At 46.7% G+C, this 14355-nt stretch overlaps 1 protein-coding gene across 3 annotated transcripts in view; it reads left to right on the top strand.

Moving 5' to 3' along the window:
* Nucleotides 1–1033: 1033 nt before the first annotated feature.
* SGMS2 (sphingomyelin synthase 2) overlaps nt 1034–14355 on the top strand; it is an 81958-nt gene continuing 68636 nt past the window's right edge. The window contains exon 1 of one of the 3 annotated variants that reach the window (XM_084756234.1): nt 1034–1194. The gene's annotated coding sequence lies outside the window, so the exon portion shown is untranslated. Of the gene's footprint in view, nt 1195–1297; nt 1519–14355 lie in introns of those variants that run through there. The other 2 variants (XM_084756232.1, XM_084756240.1) reach the window with 2 other exon arrangements.

The raw sequence follows: 14355 nt of genomic DNA, 5'->3' as shown, positions 1-14355 counted from the left end.
AGAAATTTCACTGCTGATGCTCTTTTCTGGATTCCTACCTTTCTGTAGTTTAAACATAAGTGCATGTGGTTAATTGCAGGGGCCTTTCACTAAAACTTCTATATTGTGACATCACCTTTGACCTGTCAGCTTGGGACCACCCTCCCAAGTTGTTTTACTACCGTTAGGTTTAGTGATTATTGACACAAATGATACACACACTAAACACTAGAAATGCTTATTATTATGTTTGTGTATTATGTTAATCCCTGAAGAAGTCTGTACAATCCTACACATACGAACAAAACCCGGAAGGGAAGTAGACAGCGACATAAAATGCATTACGTATCGATTAAATTCCCTAAAGGTTCAGCCAGTTGCCTGGATGCCTCCTTAGACCTTCTAAGACTACCATGTTGACTTTGAAAACTGCCACCAGATGTGGAAACGGGCAACTCTAAGGAATTACTGAGCCTTCGCCATTTTTAAAGAGACAACCCTTCCTACAACCTTACTGCTGAGGTCATTGGGGAACCCACATATGGACACTTATGCCTCTAAGGCAACAGAAACGCACGGGTCCATTTAAGTAGAGAGTCACTCTTTCAGTGGTCATTCTGGTACGGGTTTCTCCTCCTTGCCAGGACGCAATTCACCTAACGGGGCAAATGTCCAGGTGGTTAGCATCATTAGTCTCATTAATCAGGAACAAACACCCTTCCAGCTCTCCTAGAGGTGCCACTAGGCATGATGACTAACCTCGCCAAGCGGTCTTGTGATGTGTGGAAACCCACCCGGATGACCTAGGCGGGGCAGCACCGCTTGAGTCAGCGCGGGTGCCCCGGGCCCCCGCACGGGTCGCGGTCAGGAAGCAGTTCCAAAACCCGAGGCAGTGCGGAGGTGGCTTATCCATTCCCGGGCCCCACCCCTGAAAGTTGTTAGGAGAGGAATCCAGAGAACTTTCCCAGATTGATCCCTGCCCGCTTTCAGGGAGGTCGGCCGAGCTCTACGCTCAACCTGCGGCCCGGCCCGGAGCCACTTAGTGCTGCCTGCCAAGCCCCTCCTTCGCTGCATCTGCTAGGGCCGCAGAGAGGAGGGAGGGTCGGCTGGGATCGCCTCCTGAAGAAGTCCCACCGGTTTTTCGAGCTCGGCTAGGCACCCAGAGAGACTCGGCCGCCGGAGTCGCGGGAGCCCGCAGGAACCTCGGGCCACAGGGTGAGTCACTGTGGGGAGCAGGAGCGGGCTGGCGAGAGTGCGAGAATGAATGATGTCAGGAGCGCGCAGGGCGCGGGCTGGAGAGGGCGGGCCGCGGTAAACAGAGCTGCGCGCTGCCCCGGGCACCGCCAACCGGAGACCCCGCCCTCGGCGCCACGGGAGCCTCCCGGAGCCCGGCCCGCCGCAGAGCTAGGACTGCGGCCTGGGGCGGAGAGGTTTCCTCAGCTGGTGAGCCCCGCGCAAAGTTTACAGCTCTCGGGCCGGGTCCCCCAGGTCCTCGGCACCCAGCTAGCGCCCCTGGCGTGCGAGCACCGGCTGCGAGCGGTGAGCGCCGGGCCGGGAGGAGGATGGGCTGCGGGCTGCGCGTCCTGCGGAGCGCGCGGGGGACGTGGCTCCAGCGGGGACGTGGCTCTGGCCGCCCCGCCCCAGGCATCCTTCTTCAGTTTTCAGGTGCTGGGGGTCAGCCGGTGGCTGTCTCTTCTTCCAGCCTCCTGCTCATTCATTTGCAAACCGGTTTTGGGTATTTGGTGATGGCATTGAAATGGCATCGCTTAAACCGTAGATTGTGCGGTGCCACACAATCTTGTGCGGAGGTCAGGGTGGAAGTTCGGGTGGCGGAGAAGAGACTGTCACTTGCTGAGGATCTGTGCACAAGACAAGCCTCGGGCTGCCCAAGGCGACCTCTATGCCTTTGACGTCCAGTCCCGCGCCCCTTAACGAAGGGAGACTCGGCTTGTCAGCACAGAGAGATGGGAGTGGACCTTACACCGTCACCATCTGTGGGTCCGGTGATCGGTCCGTCTCAAAAGCAAATACTTCAAATGTTATTTCCTGTAATCTTTTATTAATCCGCCGTTCCTCTATTTTCAAGACTTGCTTATTCTAAAATGACTTTAAAATCATTTTGACATGTGTTGGAAATTCTGAAAAGGTTCAACGCTTTTTTGTCAGTGGGTTCGCGTGGACTTTGAGTGGCTCTTTAACTGTTCAGTTCTTTAATTCCTAGCTTCATTTAACTAACCGTGAACCCTCGGTTACATTAACCATCCCGAACTGGTAAAGTGACATTAGTACTACCTCAGACAATAACTAGGATTAAATAAGGATTAATGAAGTTAGTAATTGGGGACGGAAGGCACAAACGTCTGAATGTAAATCTCTTCAAAGCAGACTCCAATAAATTGTAACTCTTGACCTGTAAATAGTTAAGTTTCAGTTGAGTTGGGTAAATATCAATTTCCTTCTGATAGACCTGGTAGGGCCCAGGTTAGCACGTGAGACACTGTGTCTATTCCCTTAGAGTGGGAAGGGAGGTTTTTCAGGAAGTCAAACTTTACAGGGTGGATACCTAAAAAAGGGTTGTCCCCACCCTCTGTCGTGGGAGCTGCTAAGTGTTTAAGAGACATCAAAGCAGCTGGACAGAGAATTGGAAGCCCAGACTTTGGAGTAAGAAGGTATTTGTAGAGAGCACTCTTCTCTCTCTCTCTCTCTCTCTCTCTCTCTCTCTCTCTCTCTCTCTCTCTCTCTCTCTCCCCTCTCCCTCTCCCTCTCTCTCTCTCTCTCTCTCCCTCTCCTTCTCCCTCTCTCCTTCTAAGAAGCAAGCAAAGTTCATTTTTTGTTTGCTTAGTTTTTACGGCCCCTTTCCTTGGTCCACTGATAGTTTTGTTTCATAGTGGTTTCCTAGGTGGAGTTTCTGTTTTTTTGTTTTTATTAAGCAGGTTAATATTTAATTTGCTGTTGCTAGTTTCATTTTTAAGTCAAACTGGATGACTTATGAACCGGCAGAGAAACTCAGGAACACCCTGTAGGTTGTTTCACCCTATTCTAAGTTTCTTTGTCCCAGAGTTTGTTAAAAAAAAGTCCTAGGGGGTAATAGGAAGGATCAGAGCAGGTAGTGGCCATGGGGATTCTGGGGAGCCAAGGTGTTAGCTGTAGATCCTAAGTGAATTATACTCTTAGAAGTCTGTGCAACTTCAAACAAAATATAGAAAGAGAAATTATCTTTCGTTTGTTAAAATAAAAAATTAAATGCAGATTATGACTTTTTTAAAAAGTGATACTTTGAGGGAAAATAAGGGAGGGGGAGGGGTGTGTGTGTGTGTGTGTGTGTGTGTGTGTGTGTGTGTGTGTGTGTGTATGAGAGAGAGAGAGAGAGGTATCTTACTGTGTTGTGCCCAGGGCTACCTGATGTTGAATTTGAGGTCCTCCTGCCTCAGTCTCCCCAGTACTGGGATTGCAGATTGTGCGCAACCATACCGTGCTTCGTTTTCTGTTTTGTTTTGATTTTGTTTGGTTTGAGTTTTTGTTTTGTTTTGTTTTGTTTTTTGAGACAGCGTTTCTCTGGGTAGTCTTAGCTGTCCTGGCCTCACTCTGTAGACCAGGCTGCCCTCGAACTCAGAGATCCACCTGCCTCTGCCTCCCGAGTGCTGAGTGCTGAGATTAAAGGCATGAGCCACCACCGCCAGGCCTCGTTTTTGTTTTTGTTTTCCTGGAAATTTCTCTAAGAATTCTGGACTAAAAAAAACATAGTTTTCCTTTATCTTCCAGTTGAATCAGATCCTGATCTACTAGTATCAACTCATAAATTTGCTGAGCATTTATTAAGCAACTTTTTTTTTTTGAACCACAGTTTCTCTGTGTAGCCATGCCTGTCCTAGACTCACTTTGTAGACCAGGCTGACCTTGAACTCACAGAGATCCATCTGACTGCCTCCCAAGTGCTGGGATTAAAGGTGTACACCGTCATGGTGACTTAATCAACTATTATATGCCAGCACTGGTATAACAATGCTGAGATAAAGGAGATTCTGTTACTGCCCCTGTGACATACAGTCCTGTAGACTAAAACCCAAGTATTATGGAGTCAAAAAACAGGAAGGCTTGGAGCTGGGAGGAAACAAGAAATGACTGAGTAATGCTGTGAGGCCTTCCTAGTGGCCGTCTGATGGTTCTTGTGAGGCTGAGCACTATGAGGACACCTTGCTTTCCCTGGTAAAGAGTGCTGGCTAGTCTAAATGAGGTAAAACAGACCCATGGAAATGAAATATGAAGGGTACACCGGCTGTGGTGGCGCACCCCTTTGACCCCAGCACTGGGGGTGGGGGGGGCAGAAGCAGGTGGATCTCTATGAGTTCAAGGCCAGCCTGGTCTACAAAGGGAGTCCAGGACAGCCAAGGCTACACAGAGAAACCCTGTTTTGAAAAAACAAAGGGGGGGAAAAAAAAGAAATATGAAGGGTAAATTTAGGTCAACGAAGACTTACTTCCCATTAACAAAGCTCTAAGGTAGATCTTTAACAGACTTACCATTGTGTGTGACTAACCCCTGGTTTCCTTTGTCTTAGAAGTTAAGAAATATGTAGGGAAAATGGGCAGAATAAACCTGTTTTCACCCTAAAAATTACTTACCTCATACCTTTCTGTTTTGTACATGTATGAGTAAGAGCTAATGGTACTGAGATGACTGTGGATGGTGCCAGCTGTGTGCTATACTTAATCACCACAGCTTTGTGAGGGTGACATGTTTTTTGTGCATGGCTGTTCTGCTTGCATGGATGTCTGAGCACTGAGTGCATGGGGTACCCTTGCAGGCCAGAAAAGGAAGACAGATCCCCTGGAACCTAGAGTTTATAAATGGTTGTGAGCCTTCATGTGCTGGGAATCGAACCTGGGTCCTCTGGAAGAACAGCTAGCGTTCTTAATCTCTGAGCCATCTCTCCAGCCCGATGGCAAACATCCTTAACTTTTTATTGGGGAGAGAAAGTACTTTGTGGCAGTTACTTAACTTTCCCAAAGTGCACAACGGGAAAGCTATTCTCTATAAAACCGCGTTTATTTTTTACATATTTTGACTTTCCTCCCCCCCCACCCGCCCCCGACTCAATTATAAACATTTTTCATGTCACTTACTTTGAACCAACCCCACACTGTGGGACACCAAGTTTGTTTCCAGCTTTCACTATTTCTAAGCATTTTTCTTATTTTTAGTTTTAATTACGTGTATGTATGTGGGTCTGCATGGGGCTCTGTGTGCGTGAGTACTAGCACCTTGGAGGCCTGAGGCATCAAATCCCCTGGAGCTAGAGTTACAAAAATGGATGCTCGCAATCTAGCTCAGGACTTCTGTGTACCCACTCTCAACCGCTGAACCCACGTTCTCAGTATTTTTAGCAGCTTTGCATTAAATATCGATATACAACATGGTTATTTTTTTCCCTTTGCTTTGCATTTTAAAAAGTGAAATCTATTAACTTAGCTGTTTTCTCAGAAGGCCGTTTTCAGAATTAGAAAAACTGCGTTCTGTTGTTTATGTCTTTTTGAATCTTTACTGAAGATCAAATCCAGGGGCTTGCAGCATGCTTCTTTCTTTAATCACCAGCCTACATCCTTAGTCCCTTTTCTTCCTTTTAAATCTCACTTCCCTGTTTCTTTAAGCTTTTCCTTCAGCTCAGGGGGTCAACCTTGGTGGAGCTGCCCAGCAGGGCGCTGGCTGGCTCCTCATCCTGGGGATTATCTGATGAAAAGAGAACATTCCAGCTTTCGTTAAGTACTGTTTGTGTTTTTATTATTAGTCATGAAGCTAATTTTTTTTTTTTGAGGAAATATAACAGAGTAGAACCCTGCCAGGCAGCTCTGAAAAGGAAATCTTATTTCTACAGTGAGCGCCCGTGAGCAAACATTAAGTATTTTCAGATGTTTATATTATATTTAGTATATTAGGTTTAACATAATAAGTTGCATCAATTTTATGTTACTTATTTATTGGTTTTGTTTTGTTTGTTTGTTTGTTTGTTGTATCTCTGACTGTTCTGGAACTCTTTGTGTAGACCAGGTTGCCCTTGAATTCACAGAGATCCACCTGCCTCTGTTTCTTGAATGTTAGGATTAAAGCTGTAACCCCCATCACCTGGTAATTGAATCTTTTTTTCCACCTTTGGTTTTTTCTAGACAGGGTTTCTCTGTGTAACCTTGGCTGTCCTGGACTCACTTTGTAGACCTGGAACTCACAGCAATCCACCTGCCTCAGCCTCGAAAGTGCTGGGATTAACCAACCCTGGATAAGAATTGAAATTTTTAAGAAAGTTTTTCCATATACTGGAGGAAGGGATAGCCTTGAGCTGGCAAACAGGAGAATGGAGAGATGCTATATTGCCAAAGGCGGGTGCTGCATCCCTCCTTAGAATAGCACCTTGCCCCTGCCTCCTGGATCACTTCTTTCTATTGGGCCTGCATCCTACTATGGTCCTTTGGGCACTGGTCTAGCAGACAGACGATGGGATCTCCGGATTCTCTGACCCATCTACTAAAGAGGCTCATGCTGCGGAGCCTCCGGTTGACATCATAACGACTTTTTGTAGTTGTAAATACCATGTTGGTTATTAGTGTGATTTAGCCCTGACAGAGGATGTAAGAGAATGAGCTTCATTTAGGGGGAAGGAAGAGCGTTGAAGGGAGAAAAAGCTGTCTGAAGTCATGGGCCATTTAGCCAACTGTGATGCCGCAGTGCCCAGTCCTCAAAAGGAAGTGGAGACCTTCTGGGAAGGTGCACCTTGGTTAAGTGTGGAGCCTTTGAGAAAGAGAGAGGCTAAAGAACTGCGTTGGCTCCAAGCCTCGCCCCCGTGTCAAATCAGAGAAGGTTAAGTGATGGTAGATACTAACGTCGTGGGGAGATAGAGCCCTGAAGTGTTGTCGTCATCCTCGGATAACCCTGGAAAACAGACGGTGCCGTCTCAACTCTGCAGTGGAGGGGCTGAGCGATTTAGGAAGACTCAGGTCTTACTCCAGGAACCCCAAAGGGTAGAGACTGTAGGGAGTGGAAGGAGCAGGGGTTCGAAGCCAAGCCCAGCAGGGGCTCCCAAGTCTCCTCCCAGCTCTCTGGTAACTGTAGCTTCAGAGATGTGTGGGGCTTAGGGGCCATGCTCTAACATAGGACTGTTTCTATAGAATTGTTCCCTGCTCTCAGTGCCATGAACTTGTGTCCCTGCTAGGCTTTGCCTGACAGACATGAATGAGTTTCTTTTTGTGTGTGTGTGTGTGTGTGTCTGTGTGTGTGTGTGTGTTGTATGTGTATGTGGCTTTTTCTTTTCTTTCTTTCTTTCTTTTTTTTTTGAGATAGGGTTTCTCTGTGTAGCCTTGCCTGTCCTGGAACTAGTTCTGTAGAACAGGCTGGCCTTGAACTCACAGAGATCTGCCTGCCTGACTCCCAAGTTCTGGCCTTGAACTCACAGAGATCTGCCTGCCTGACTCCCAAGTTCTGGAATTAAAGGCATATGCCACCATCGCCAGGCATGAACGTGTTTCTTTATAATACTGCTTGTCACTGGGTTAACTTAAAGAACTCCCCGACACTTCCTGGCTGTAAAATGGGAATGAAATAGTATTTATGTCAGAGGGTAATCATGTGAACTATGTGACCCAATGTGTAGAAACCATTTGAGGAATGCTAGCTTGGTTTTCTTTTTTTCTTTTTCTTTTTCTTTTTTTTTTTTTTCCATAAAAGCTACACTTCTAATTTAAAAAGAGGTTTCAAACTAATTGCCTCAAAAATTGAGTATCTCTCACCAAGGTGGCTTGCTGCTTCTGTGACATAGCTTGTCCGAGTTGGTGGGGTCTCACGTCAATTCCCCACTCTTCTACTCTCTTTCCTTTGGTGTTAAAGCGTAATGAGTGACAGGGGTGTACGCTGGTGACCAGAAGGGCTGCTGTAGGTGCTGGCCAGCTTTTGCAGTGCCTGCAGGATGTGCTTGCCCGCCCTGCAGATAGGCAGACATGGGGAGTGGGCGGTGAGAGTCCATCACAGCTGGTACTGCCCCTCCCAGCGCTTTGCCTTCTGAGAAATACTGTACCATGGGCACCACTGTCCCTGAAACTGCAAGGCCATTAGGAATCACAAACCCTACTGTCCTCGCCTATGTGTGTCTTTCTTTAGGAAGCCCAAGACAGCTGCTTAACAGGGCTGCTACTGTCTTCTGGGAGTTTCTTTTGCTCAGCAGGTTGTTTAACTATTTAATGGACTGCGCTGTTGTTCTAGTAAGCTTAATTGCAACACAGGATGTTGTTTTGGTTAAATTAGTGTATGGGTCACTTCTGGGAAAAATGCCACCTTATATATTTACATATGTATAAAATATATCCACTAAGGTACATTAGGTAAGACTGAGAACTGTGCTGCCTTGAAACAGAGATTGGCAAATTCTAAGCAACAATCAGGAACATTTGAAGTTTGTTTTAACAAGAAATTTAAAGTCCTTACTAGAACCCAGGGTTTGTTCTTTGTCCTTAGAACTGTTAATCTTTGACTCCTAAAATAAGTCAGTATGGCTATCTTCCTTTTATTTTCTCATTTCATTCCATGCGTCATGTGCACATGTTGTGTGTGGTGTGTGTGTGTGAGAGAGAGAGAGACTGACTGCATGTGAGTGTACGTAAGTGTTTGTGTGTGAGTACGTGTGAGTGTGTGTGTGTGTGTGTGTGTGTGTGTGTGCTGCAAAACATCAAAACAGGAGTTGTAGACCTGTTAGGCCAATACTCTACCACTGAGCTATCCCCAACCCTTAAAGATCCCTTTGATTTGAGAAACAGAAAGATACTTTGCAGTGTTCAGTTAGTGTACCTTAGAAGGAACTTCTCTCTCCATGAGTTTGAGACCAGCCTGGTCTACAAAACAAGTTCTAGGACAGCCGGGGCTATTACACAGGGAAACCTCATCCTGAAAACCCAACTAACCAACCAACCAACAAACAAAAACCAAACTTCTCCTTGTGATTTGTGGTGCTGACGTGAGCTCAGAGCATCTGCACCTGCTAGTCGAGCCCTTCTTCCACTGAGCGAGCAGCATCTGTAGCTCCAGAATTTGGTTTCCAGGGTAGCAGTTGGGACTATGGAGCCCAACCACTGGTGTTGGATTAGAATCTCACTGTTTTGGACACACACCCACACCCCGCCCCCCAGCGTGGAATTGATTGAAAGGAAAATCATACCTGTTTAAACATGCTGTGTCTCAGCTCCTTGTAGCCTAGCCTTTAGACAGTCATGGCTAGAACATGTATTTGATGAGCGTTTGTGCTTGATTTTCAGTGTGGTATTGTCAAGGATTTTGTTGGCTCACTTGAGTGTAGGAAGGAAGAGGGCATTCTCCCACCTCCCGGCCTCCCACCTCCCGGCATCGTATGAGTTGAACAAAAAGAACAATATTGGGTGCTCTACTTAACAAGATTTTATTGGCTTAATTTTCCTCCATTTATTTTATGTCTGTGGATGGTCTGCCTGCCTGCATGTCTGTGTACCATGTGCATGCACTGCCCAAGAGGCCAGTATACGTCATGGGGTCCAAAGGATGAGCTCAGCGGAATCATACTTTCTTAGCAACCATGATGTTCAATCTCTAGTGCTACAAAAACACATAAATAAAATAAATGGGTGATGTTATCTTGAGACTTGTCCTTACTTAAGAAATAAAATTGCTGGACATGGTAGCATATACCTTTAAGCCCAGCACTAGATGAGGCAGGGACAATGTGAGACTTATGAGTTTGACGCCAGACTGAGCCACATAGTGAGTTTCAGGCTAGCCTAAGCTGCTACACAGTAATTCCCTGCACAGAGAGAGAGAGAGAGAGAGAGAGAGAGAGAGAGAGAGAGAGAGAGAGAGAGGAAGGGAGGGACAGAGAGAGAGACTTTGATAATTTCTAAGCTGTATAGCTGTAAAAGCAGTTTTGCTAGGAATAAAGAGACTGTCTTGTATAGAACTCTTTAAAACCTGAAAACCATAGAGATAGATCATTTCTATATTTTTAGTTCTTTTCTATGTTCCGTGCATGTATTTGTGTGTACATGATCATGTGTGCGTTCACATATAATTGTACATGCTTGTATGCATGTGCTGCATGGAGGGGGTACCAGCAGTCTATGTTGGCATCTTTGATCACTGTTGACCTTGTTTTGTGAACCTCATCAACTTGGCTAGACTCCCTTGGCCAGCAAGCCCAGGGGATCCTTTTGTCTCCTCTGCCTCCCCACCATGGAGGTCACATGTCTATGCTGCTGGGTGGGACTTTTTGATGCTGGGGATCAAATTCAGGATCCCAAGTTAGTGCAGCAAGCACTCAACTGCATTGACCGAACCATCGCTGCAACCCCCTACATCTTCAGTTCTATCAAATACATTCTGGTTAAATTGGTGTGTGTATATGGATGCATGCGCAAAAAAAAAAAAAAAAAGATGAAGTGGTTTTGGGGAAAACTTCATGTAGGCAGAAGTTTTGGTTTGTTCTCTGAAACAGGTTTGTAGACTTTTCTCAGCCTTTAGCTGTTTACTTCAGAGCCATGTTGTCCAGGTTAGGGGTATAGAGCCCTGCAGGAATCCAATGAAGCAAGTCATGGTTAATAGTTTCCTTCTTCCTGCAGCTGACTAACTCTAGGGTTAGGTTTCCTTCACGGTAACAAAGTGCACAGTATAATCATCTTATAAGGAGCAAAGGTTTGCTTTGGCTGCTTTGTGAGGCCCTGTTGCTTTGGACGGGTGTTGACTTTGTGGTAGAGGTCCATGCAGAGCCAGCCACTCATTTCATGGCTCCGTTGTCTTTACCACCCCTACCAGCTCTCCCGAGGACCATACCTTCAAGGGCTCCTCACCCGACCTTGCCTCATGAAACTTCCACTGCTTGCCTGGAGGACCTCTGGGGACCAAGCCTTTAAGACCAGGTCCTTTGGGAAGCAGTCAGCACTCACCATTGCGTTTTCATAGCAGAATGAGGCTGTCTTTAGACATACAAGTAGTCAAGAAACTAGCTTCCATAGGCATTGGATAAGTGTGTGTTCTGCCTCCCACCCATCATCAGTAAACTAAAAGATTGATATTGTCACTTTTTGTTGAAACAGAGTCTCACTATTGCAGCCCTGTGGATTGCCTGGAACTTACTCTGTAGATTAGGCTAGTTTCGAACTCAGAGAAGTTCATCAGTCTCAGTCTCCTGCGTATTGGAACTAAAGACCATGCACCACCACGCCCAGCTGGGCATCTCTTAATACAGAATTTTATTTATTATTCCTTCTGGATGAATTGCTGCAATTAGTTGTCTCCAGGCTTGCAAAAACCTAGAGCAGTGCAGTGACTGCCCTGTGGGTGAAATGCAGAACCCAGTGCTGACCAATGGAAAAACTGTGAGCCAGCCACAGTAGCCACACGTGCAACTCCAGTGTCCTAACAGCCACATTATGAAAAGTAAAAAGGAAGCTGGTGATATGAATTTAAATAACATTTTATATAACCTAGTATGTCAAAATATAACAGTGTCCATTAGAGTCAATATGACAGGCCTTTGAAATGTTTATATTTTTCTTAACTCTTTTAGTCTGGTATGTGCTCTCCTCTCGTAGTTGAAGATCAAGTACTCAGTATTGGGTCTAACAGCCATTGCATTATGCAGGGCAGGTGAATCCAGCTTACCTTAGGAAATCTGCCTGCATCTGCAGATAATCTAAATACTTGTTCTCTTGGCCTCTTTTATGTTGCCAAACAAAACACTGGAGACCCAAGTACTTCAGGAGAGTTTTTAGCTCACAGCTGTGGAGGTCCAAAAGGGTAGTGCCAGGATTGTACTCTCTGGAGGAGCTCCTGCTGACCGACAATGTGGTGGATGGTCTCACACAGCAGGAGCATCTTCCAGAGTGACAGACAGGTAAGACAGAAAGAGATGGATCATGGCATGGCCTCCTGACAGCAGTTTTGCTCACACTGTCTCTGGAGGGCTAATCCAGGATGGGCCCACTACCACATTCCACTAGGAATTAGGAGTCCCATCTCTTGACGCTGCAACCATGGCTAACACCCCTGCACTGGAGATCAGTACCAAATGAACCTTTGAGAAACACTCAGACTATATCCAGCCCCTTTAGTCGGCACTGTCTGATGCCTTTGAATATTCTGGTCTCTCTGCCTCCTTCCCTTCTTTGAGTCAGGATCTCATTATATGGCCCAGGCTGGCCTTGAACATGCAGTGCTTTTGTCTTAGTCTCCCAAGTACCGGGTTTTATGGCTACTGGCTGCCACATCTGATAGGATATTATATGTTTATTTAATTATATCAACAACACAGGGGATATCATAGAAATCTGGTCATATGACTGACTAGCCAAATGTACAGTGAGAAGACACCATAGGACATAACCCTTTAACTCTCAGCTCACCTGGCTGTTGACTGTCACCCTATCCTTCCCCTGTTTATCTTTGTAATGGTGTCTAGTTGCCTATTGTGACAGTTTAGGAAGCACAGCCGCAGTAAAATCTGGGCCAGAGAAATCATTAATTGATATCGTATTAGTCTACCTGGAAGTGATAGGATCAGGATGTAAAACATGGACGTGGTGCAGTGGAGCTTGGGAGGGGCGGGGAGAGCGAGAGGGAAGGAGGGAGGGAGGGGTAACTAAGGATTGCACAGGGAAACGACCCCCCAGCTCTGGGCTAGCCCCTCGCTCAGTGATTCTCAGGAACAACTGCCTTAGACTTTATAAGTGCTTGGAGTGCAGCAACTAATAGTCTTCCTCAGTTCCTTTTAAAGTTGTTGTGTTATACACCATCATTTAAGTACCTGCTGTGTGCTAGACTTCACCACCACCATCACCACCATCACCACCACCAGCACCACCACTATGGTGTGGCTTTCCATATGCTAGGCAAGTGCCCTACCACTGAGCTGTAGCCAGTCATTTTAAGCTTTTAGTCTCTCATTTGGTAGGCCAGGCTGGACTCAAAAATCAAGATCATGTCTCAATGCTGGGATCGCAAGTACATCATACTCAGCTCTAGACATTCTTCTCCCTTCTGGGATGTGGCAGTGAGCACGGGTCAGGATTTCTCCTTGAATGCAGTCTGTGTGTTGAGAGGTGAGGTTCTCGGAGGGATTGACAGGGTGATGAGCAAGTGGTGTTGATAAGAAAACCCACTCCATGTTCCTTCTCTGAAGGAAGTCAGCAGTGATGGAGAAGCCCACTTACGCCTGCCTGCAGCAGAACAGGGCTCATCAGACAGGTCAGGGACGTACTGAGACATGGAGGATTGCAAGGCTCCGCAGAGGGCAGCACACAGAGGTCAGGAGACACTTAGGAAACCAGTATGGCTGAAGCATGTGAGGAGTGGGAGGAGGATTTGGTGGGAGAGGAAGAGGAAGAGAAGGGGAAGGAGAGGAGCAAGAGGAGAGGAGGGAGGCAGCTCACCAGCAGGACCTGGTGGGTAGGCCTTGCATTTTTTTTCTGAGAAGTATGTTTATTATTATTCCAAATGCCACAAGAAAGCAACATGAACTGAATAAAGGAGAGTGAATGATTGACTTGTATTTGTGGCATGTCCCTCTAGCTGCTGCCAGGGAGTGGCAAGAACCCCGCCACCATGAAGCAGTAGCAATGTTCTATGTGATGTGACGTGGTGTGGGGCAGAGGACGGTGTTGGAGGTGGAGAGCGGTGGGCGGGTTTGAGAGTTGAGGGTGTATGGGTGGGACAAATAAACGTGACGTAGGAGATTGTGCTGGTGGGTAGGAGGGCTGTAATGGCTGGCGTTAGAGTCTGGTGATTGGCTAGTTTTAATTGACCATTCGGTGATCTCAGTGGAGATAGATGTCAGTTGTGAGTGAGACTTGCTTTCCAGGACCCAGATTAGAGCCAGGGTGGTCAACGCAGCAGTAGCACGAAGACTATGAGAATCCCGTGGCGAGATTTTGTAAGCAGGGAACTCCCGAGGCATAGCAAAGTCAGGGTAAACAGATGGAGCCATCAGCAAGGCAGGGCCAGACCAGGGAGGGCCATGTTGCAGGTCAGTTGACTGTTGAAGAGAGCTGTGGTGGAGTAATCCACTGTGTTGTAAGTTGCTGGTGAGTTGAGTAAGATGAGAACACGGCCTCCACTGGGTTTAGCAATGCAGTAGGACTCACAGAGTGCTTTTGGAGGAAGGGTTTAGGGCACAGATGCATTAGCCTCTGGTACCTGCAGTGGGAAACCTCTTTTCATTTTTACTGCCTGAGCTACGGGTGCTCGAGTCTTAAAGCTCCTGCAGGACCTGGCTGGAGGACCCTCTCCCATTACTCTGATGTGCTACTGTTGACCAGTGGTCTCTAGTTGCCTCTGCCTTGCCTGGACTGAGACTGTATTTTCCCCAGGATTCCATCTCTC

The sequence above is a fragment of the Acomys minous genome (assembly GCF_964271855.1).
Source record: "Acomys minous genome assembly, chromosome: 14".
In the NCBI taxonomy this organism is placed as follows: domain Eukaryota; kingdom Metazoa; phylum Chordata; class Mammalia; order Rodentia; family Muridae; genus Acomys; species Acomys minous.
This window is presented reverse-complemented; position numbering and strand designations above follow the sequence as displayed.